This window comes from Marmota flaviventris, chromosome 2 (genome assembly GCF_047511675.1).
Source record: "Marmota flaviventris isolate mMarFla1 chromosome 2, mMarFla1.hap1, whole genome shotgun sequence".
Taxonomy (NCBI): domain Eukaryota; kingdom Metazoa; phylum Chordata; class Mammalia; order Rodentia; family Sciuridae; genus Marmota; species Marmota flaviventris.
In genome coordinates this window covers 32,206,429-32,215,556 of record NC_092499.1, presented here as the reverse complement: position 1 = coordinate 32,215,556, position 9,128 = coordinate 32,206,429, and positions in this window count along the sequence as shown.

Below are 9,128 nucleotides of genomic sequence, written 5' to 3'. Positions count from 1 at the left end.
AGGCGGGGTTGGAAGGTGGGAGCCGGGCTGGGAGGAAGGGGGCGTGGCTCAGTGGTGGTAGCCTCGAGCCGAGAGTAAGGGGCGGTAGAAGGTTAGGTAGGAGCCGGCGGTCGGAGGGGACCGGGAACTGAGGGGCGGGGCTGGGAGCCGGGAGCAGGCCGGGTAAAGGGCGCCTAAAGGCTGGCAGGCAGCTGCAGCAGCGACAAACTGGAAGGTGAGGGCAAGGCCAAAGGAAGGAGACCAAGAAGGGGGGACTGACTACTGGAAAAATAATTGGGAGACTTTCATGGAAAAGGAGGTTGAAGCGGGGCCAGCCCCAGGTTCATCAGCGAGAAATTCGAAAATTTACTCTTGATCTCCCATGACTGTCAAAAAGACAAATTCTGATGCTGCAGAGTTAGAAGTGGGAGCCACTCTAGTTTCAAAAGCTCCTGACATATATCCAATGAGCTATTAGATTTAAGAGCTACTGGACGTTCTCTTTTTAACCATGCTCCAAATATGGAGCTGGTACTGGATTTAGGATTTGAGAATCGTCGGCTTTTATGTGACTAAACCCCCTAAACCAATCTGAGACCAAAACCACAGGGCCGGAAGTCAACCATTAAGATTAAGAAGGAATACCCAGAGCAATGGTACAATGCCTGTGTTTCAAGTTTCCTGAAACAGGTCGCAAGATTTCAGACAGGGAAATATTCTGTGGTATGAGGAAAGCCTCCGAAAAGACTCAAGCTCCAGTGTGGCTCTGTGAAAGCAAAATGATGGAGATGCAAAAGGCACAGAGACTGAGAAGAGGATCCCAAAATCTGAAGGAGGGATCTGGGATGAGTGCCTATATCTTCAAAACAGGGATTGTGAAAGATCCTTCATAACCCAAAGAGAGGCCCATGAATTTAATTGGGATTTTCTACCTAATAGACGGTGAATTCAATTTTTTTTAAATATTTTTTTTTTATTTCTCGAAACACATTTATTCAGAAACTATGCAGAGCCTTAATTTTCTACCAACTCACATTATAAACTCAAGATTCATTATGTTCTTGCTGTTACTGCTAAAATACTTTAAGTTTCAGTCAGTGAAAGACACTATATCTACAATATATTTTGCTTCGAATATCTACATATATCAAATATAACATGCATAGGTTATGGAAACAATGCTATATAAATGAATGTCTCAATTTTATACAGACACAATGAGAGACATGTGGGACATATGCTAACATTTTTATCTAAAATATTCATCGTATACCACATTTTGGTTTTAGATTTGCACGTTACAGGGAAACAAAATAAAAGCGACAAATCTGGAATGAAATAAAAAGGGAGGGTGGATTCCATTCTCCATGAACCGAAGAGAAAAAATTTTTTAAAAAATGTGGTATAATATTATTTGTTCATTCTAATTAAATTTAATAGTAAAATATACAAAACATAATCACAGACAAAAATGCATAATTACTTGTTTTCTGAACTACAAAAGGAAACATTGCTTTGCAATACAAACCTATGTGGAAAGAACATCCTCAGTAAAAATAAACCCTTACCAGAGATTACCTGTGGGCAGAAAGAAAAAGTAATAGAACTGGGCAGAAGTACACTAGTGGTCCCAGTTTTATCTTCAGTGTTTCCTTGGTTGATCTCAGTGATGCTTACATGGCTATACTATCATCTTTGCTTTACATATTACTGAAAATTTAATCAACTTTAAGTAAAAGTACAAAATGTATTTTATTTAAGAAAAAGTACAAACATGAGCATATTTAATATGTATGTCAAATATTATTATAATATTTTACATAATACATATCATGATCATTTATGTTCACTCCAAACCTTTGAACACTTCTTACTCATTTATCTTTCATCCTTTTAAATTTGTATCAAAATATTTTTTTTAACTAGAAGAAAATAGAAATAAATCTTAATCTAATTTTGGGTTAATGAAAGCTTTTTAAAAAATTTTTTTAATCCTAATTTGTTATATGTGACAGAAGAATGCTTTACAATTCACATTACACATATAGAACACATTTTTTCATATCTCTAATTGTATATAAAGTATATTCACACCAACCGTGTCTTCATACATATGCTTAGGGAAATGATGTCCATTTTATTCCTCCATCTTTTTTACACCCCTTGCCCCCTTCATTCCCCTCCCTCCCCTTTGCCCTATCTAGAGTTCACCTAATCTTCACATGCTTCCCCTCCCAACCCCATTATGAATCAGCCTCCTTATATCAGAGAAAACATTCAGCATTTGGTTTGGAGGGATTGGCTAACTTCATTTAGCATTATATTCTCCAACTCCATCCATTAACTGCAAATGCCATGATTTTATTCTCTTTTAATGCTGAGTAATGTTCCATTGTGTGTTAATACCAAAGTTTTCCTATCCATTTATCTACTGACAGGCATCTAGTTTGGTTCCACAGTTTAGCTATTGTGAATTGTGCGGCAGTAAACAATGATGTGGCCGTGTCCCTGTAGTATGCTGTTTTTAAGTCCTTTGGATATAGACCAAGGAGTGGTATAGCTGGGTCAAATGGTGATGCCATTCCAAATTTTCCAAGGAATCTCCATACTGCTTTCCAGATCGGCTACACCATTCTGCAGTCCCATCCACAATGTGTGAATGTGCCTTTTCCCTCACATCCTCACCAACATTTATTGTTTGTATTCTTAAGAGCTGCCATTCTTACTGAAGTGAGATGAAATCTTAGAGTAGTTTTGACTTGCATTTCTCTAATGGCTAGAGATGTCGAACATTTTTTTCATATATATGTTAATTGATTGTAATATCACCTTCTTAGAAGTGTCTGTTCAGTTCCTTGGCCCATTTATTGATTGAGTTATTTGTTTTTTTGGTATTTAGCTTTTTGAGTTCTTTATATACCCTAGAAATTAGTGCTCTTTCTGATGTGCAAGTGGTAAAAATTTGCTCCCAAGATGTAGGCTCTCTAGTCACCTCACTGATTGTTTCTTTCTTTTCAGTTTGAATCCATCCTGTTTATTAATTCTTGCCTTTTAATTCTTGCACTATAGGAGTCTTATTAAGGAAATAGGGACCTAATCCGACATGATGGAGATTGGGGCCTACTTTTTCTTCTATTAGACACAGGGTCTCTGGTTTAATTCCTAGGTCCTGGATCCACTTTGAACTGAGTTTTGTACATGGTGAGAGATAGGGGTTTAATTTCATTTTGTTGCATACAGATTTCCAGTTCTCCCAGCACCATTTGTTGAAGGGCCTATCTTTTCTCCAATGTATGTTTTTGGCACCTGCTGGGAGCCATTAGCCAAATAGGTATGACAATTTCCTTGCCAGCGTACCCCATGTTGCTTAGTGGAAGGACTCGTGGAAATAGGACATTTTGCAGTGACATTGCATATCTTAGGTCCTGGTTCTTGGTACTTCCTGGTGGAAAACATTGTTAGTCTTTGTCTTTGCCATCATACTCATTGGTATGTAGGTGACCTTGCTCAAGGACCAGGGCGGATTAGGGTGTTCCCGGTTTAGGATAATTGGGTTTAGGGCGTTCCAGGTTTAAGATTATTCCTGCTGGGAATAGGGCGTATCCTGCTGCCTGAGTTCCCCTTGAGTTCTCACGGGATTCAGACAGTATTTTTTGGGAGATAGAAGCCCAGTGGAGGTGGATTTGGGCAGAGAACGTGGATTTCCCCAGAACGTGATTGTAGACGGCTGGTGTGAGTTCGGGAATAAAGAGTTGCTGTTTGAATCTACAAGCTGTGTGGTGGCTCGTGATTGTGTGCCCAGCCAGACTGCGGCATTTGTGCCCAGCCAGACTGTGGCAGGCACCTTTGTCTAATATAAGATAACTGTAATTATGTGGGTTTGTCTCTGTGACCTCTATTCTGTACCATTGGTCTACCAGTCTATGTTGCTGCAATACCATGCTGTTTTTGTTACTATTCCTCTGTAATATAGTTAAAGTCTGGTATACTGATGCCACCTGCTTGATTCTTCTTGCTAAGGATTGCTTTGGCTATTCCATGTCTTTTATTTTTCCAGATGAATTTCATGATGGCTTTTTCTATTTCTATGAGGAATGTCATTGGAATTTTAATTGGACTTGCATTAAATATGTATAGTGCTTTTGGTAGTATGGTCATTTTGATAATATTAATTCTGCCTATCCGAGAACAAAGGAGATCTTTCTATCTTCTAAGGTCTTCTTTAACTTCTTTCTTTAGTGTTCTGTAGTTTTTATTGTAGAAGTCTTTCACCTCTTTCATTAGATTGATTTCCAAGCATTTTTTTTGAGGCTGTTGTAAATGGGGGTAGTTTTCCTTGTTTCCCTGTCAGAGGATTTGTCACTGATATACAGAAATGCCTTTAATTTATGGGAGTTGATTTTGTATCTTGCTACTTTGCTGATTTCATTTATTAGTTCTAGAAGTTTTCTGATGGAATTTTTTGGGTCTTCTAGGTATAGATTCATATCATTGGCAAATAGTGGTAATTTGAGTTCCTCTTTTCCTATCTGTATCCCTTTAATTTCTCTCGTCTTTCTAATTGCTCTGGCCAGTGTTTCAAGAACTATGTTAAATAGAAGTGGTGAAAGAGGTAATCCCTGTTTTGTTCCAGTTTTAAGAAAGGAATGCTTTCAGTTTTTCTCTGTTTAGAATGATGTAAGCCTGGGGCTTAGCATGGATAGCTTTTACAATGTTGCGATATGTTCTTGTCTTCCCTAGTTTTTCTAGTGTTTTGTACATGAAGGGTGCTGTATTTTATCGAATGCTTTTTCTTCGTCTATTGAGATGATCATATGGTTCTTATCTTTAAGTCTATTGATGTGATGAATTACATTTATTGATTTCCTTACGTTGAACTAACCTTGCATCCCTGGGATGAACCCCAGTTGATCATGGTGCACTATCTTTTTTATATGTTTTGGTATTTGATTTGCAAGAATTTTATTGAGAATTTTTGCATCTATGTTCATTAGAGATATTCATCTGATGATTTATTTCTTTGATGTGTCTTTGCTTGGTTTTGGAATCAGGGTGACATTGGCCTCATAGAATGAGTTTGGAAGTGCTCCCTCATTTTCTATTTCCTGAAATAAATTGAAGAGTATTGGTATTATTTCTTCTTTAGAGGTCTTTTAGAACTTGGCACTCAGCTGTGTATTCATCTGGTCCTGTGCTTTTCTTGGTTGGTCAGCTTTTGATGGTGTCTTCTATTCTGTCACTTGAAATTGATGTGTTTAAATTGTGTATGTCATCCTGATTCAATTTGGGCAAATCATATGACTCTAGAAATTTGTCAATGCCTTTGATATTTTCTATTTTATTGGAGTACAAGTTTTCAGAATAATTTCTAATTATCTTCAGTATTTCTGTAGTGTATGTCGTGATGTTTCCTTTTTCATCATGGATGTTAGTAATTTGAGTTTTCTCTCTCCTTCCCTTTGTTAGCATAGCTAAGGGTCTGTCAATTTTATTTATTTATTCAAAGAACCAACTTTTTGTTCTGTCAATTTTTTTAATTATTTCAATTTCATTGATTTCAGTTTTAATTTTAATTATTTCCTGTCTTCTGCTGCTTTTGTTGTTAATTATTCTTCTTTTTCTAGGGCTTTGAGATGTAATGTTAAGTCATTTATTTGTTGGCTTTTTCTTCTTTTAAGGAAGGAACTCCATGCAATGAACTTTCCTCTTAGAACTGCCTTCATAATGTTCTGGAGATTTTAATACATTTTATCTGTGTTCTCATTCACCTCTAAGAATCTTTTAATCTCTTTGATGTCTTTTGCAACCCATTGTTCATTCAGTAGAATATTATTTAGTCTCTGGGTGTTGGAGTAGCTTTTATTTTTTATTTTATCATTGATTTCTAATTTCATTCCCTTACAATCTGGTAGAATCCAGGGTAATATCTCTACTTTTTGTATTTGCTAAGAGTAGGTTTGTGACATAATATATGGTCTATTATAGAGAAGGATCCATGTGCTGCTGAGAAGAAAGTATATTAGTTCATTGAAGGATGAAATATTCTGTATATGTCAGTTAAGTCTAAGTTGTTGATTGTATTATTGAGATCCATAGTTTCTTTGTTCAGCTTTTGTTTGGACAATCTATCCAGTGGTGAAAGAGATGTGTTAAAGTCACCCAGAATTGTTGTGTTGTGGTCTATTTGATTCTTGAACCTGAGAAGAGTATGTTTGGTGAACGTAGATGCTCCGTTGTTTGGGGCATAGAAGTTTATTATTGTTATGTCTTGTTGATGAATTGTTCCCTTAAGCAGTATGAAATATCTTTCTTTATCATTTTTGATTAACTTTGGCTTGAAGTCTACTTTGATATGAGGATGGAAACCCCTGCTTTCTTCTGCAGTCCATATGAGTGGTATGAGTTTTTCTCAATCTTTCACCTTCATATTGTTTGGTCTTTTTTTTAAATCAAATTTGCCAGCCTATGTATTTTGATTGGTGAGTTTAGGCCATTAACATTCAGGGTTATTATTGAGACAGACTTGTATTTCCACCCATTTTGTTTATTTTTATTATTTAACTTGATTTGGTTTGTCCTTTGATTCATTTCATTTTTCCTTCAGTGTAAAACCCCCTTTGCTAATTTCATTGTTGTTTTTCAATTCCTCTTCATGGAATATTTTGCTGAGGATGTTCTGTAGTGCAGGCTTTTGAGTTGTAAAATCTTTTAACTTCTATTTATCATGGAAGGTTTTAATTTCATCATCAAATCTAAAGCTTAATTTTTCTGGATATAAGATTCTTGGTTGGCATCCATTTTCTTTAAGAGCTTGATATATGTTGTTCCAGGACCTTCTAGCTTTTAGGGTCTGGATTGAAAAATCTGAACATACTCTAATCAGTTTCTCACATATGTAATCTGATTCCTTTCTCTTGTGGCTTTTAATAGTCTCTCCTTATTCTGTATGTTAGGCATTTTCATTATAATGTGCCTGGGTGTGGTTCTGTTGTGATTTTGTACATTTGGTGTCCTGTAAGCTTCTTGAATTTGGTTTTCCAATTCATTCTTCATGTTTGGAAATTTTTCTGATATTATTTCACTGAATAGATTGCTCATTCCTTTTGTTTGGAAATCTATTCCTTCTTCTATCCCAATAACTCTTAAATTTGGTCTTTTTATACTGTCCCATATTTCTTGTATGTTTTGCTCATGGTTTCTTACCATTTTCATTGTGTGGTCTACATTATTTTCAAGATTATATATTGTGTCCTCATTGTCTGAGGTCCTGTCTTCCAAGCAGTCTAATTTGATGGTGATGTGTTCAATTGAACTTTGAATTGGGTTTATTGTTTCTTTCATTTCAAGGATTTCTTTTTAAAAAAAAAAAAAAAAAACCTTATCTCCCTATTGAAGTAATTTTTTGCTTCGTGTATTTGTTTATGTAGCTCTTTGTCAATATGATCTTTTGCTGCCTGTATTTACTCTCTTATATCATCTTTTTTTGCAGAACGTTTTAATTCTGTACATCTTGAATTCCTTCTCTGTCATATCTTCGGCTGTGCTGGCCATGGATTCTAATAATGTGATATCTTGATTTGTTTGGAGCATTTATTCCCTTGTCTTTCATATTGCTTGTGTGTCTTCTTTTCTAGCACTGTGGATCCTAGGCATACCAATTTTACCCTATAGGCTTATTGTGCCCCTGTAGGAATCTAATACCTCTCCTTTGAGGTGAAGGACAATGTTATCAGATCCCAATATAAACAATATACACCCTAAAAGGACAAATGTTTGCTAATAAGATGTTTACAGTTTGTTCACAATGTACAGAAATGGTGAATTCAATTATTATCTCATGGTAGACAAAGAACCAAGGTTGAGGAGTAGGATGATATGCTGAGGAGGTAGGAGGTGAGGACATAGATTTGTTACACCTTAGAAAGTGTGAAAGAGAAATCTAAAGAGGAAGATTAGTAGCAGGAGAAAGGAGAGAAGTACTTTTGGGTGGACAAGTGAGTGGGAAGACAGTAGGGTACATAAAACAAACACATACATCAAGAAAAATTAAAATGTTAAAAATAGCAGAAATCGGTAGGAAAAAAGAAAAAGAAAAAAAATTTAAAAAAATAAAAAAGAATGTACAACACAACATAATATACTATTCAGTCATCCCAGATCTCAGAATCCTAATTCATGCAAAGTATTTAGTTTTACATATGTTGGGGATGTGAGGGTGGGAGAAATTAGAGGGAAAGGGAAAAAAAGAGAGAGAAAGAAATCTTCAAGGAAGACCCAGGGCTTGTTTTGGTTGGTTATCAGTATCTTTCCTGCTTCCCTTCTCATCCAATAGGTGGGGATATGTTGTTAGCTGGTTTCTCCACCCTCAGGATGATGAACGTAACCAGAGTGTTACTTTCCAGGTTAGCGGCTATTGGGGAGAGTGTGAGTTAGAAACTGGGTACCTGGAAGATGGTGATGAAGGTGATCCAAGATGGAGGCTCCTGCTTTCAGCAGTAGGTGTCAGGTCAGGTGGGGGGAACTTGGCGATGGTGTTGGACGATGAGTTCAGCAGCGAGCTCTGTGGTTTGCAGTGTCGACTGACTTCAGAGCCTATGTGAAGTTCCTGGGCACCAACAGGCTACTGCCCATAGGGGACTATGTCTGCTATTGCAGAGTCCCAATATGGCGGTGACCAGGGGATGCCCCATGTTGGTAGATGGGGGTCCACACCCAGGGGTGGCAGCAAGAGTTCTTACTTGCAGGAAGATACTGGATGTCCTTCGTGGGAGCGGTGTCTGTGGGAGCATTGTCTGTGATTTCTGCTCGAGTGAGTGGCCTATAGTTCACGGGTGCTACTGCCACCACCTCTGGTCTCACTTGGGTATCCAGTAGTCCTGTGTGGGTGAGTAGTTGGGATATCTACTCTGCCACTGAGGCCTGGAGCCCTGGATGGGCACGGTGTTTCCTGCATGGGGGGCAGGAATATTGCTGGCAGAGAAGCCATTCTCACAATTTGAACCCACGGTCACGAAGCGTCGCAGAATGTTGCCTCCCTCTAGCCCGCCATCTTGGAACCTCCTCAATTTTTAAAAATCTTAATGTAATAAAAGTATATTGCTTATATACTTCAATTTTTGTGGGGGAGAGGCATATCAGGGATTGAACTA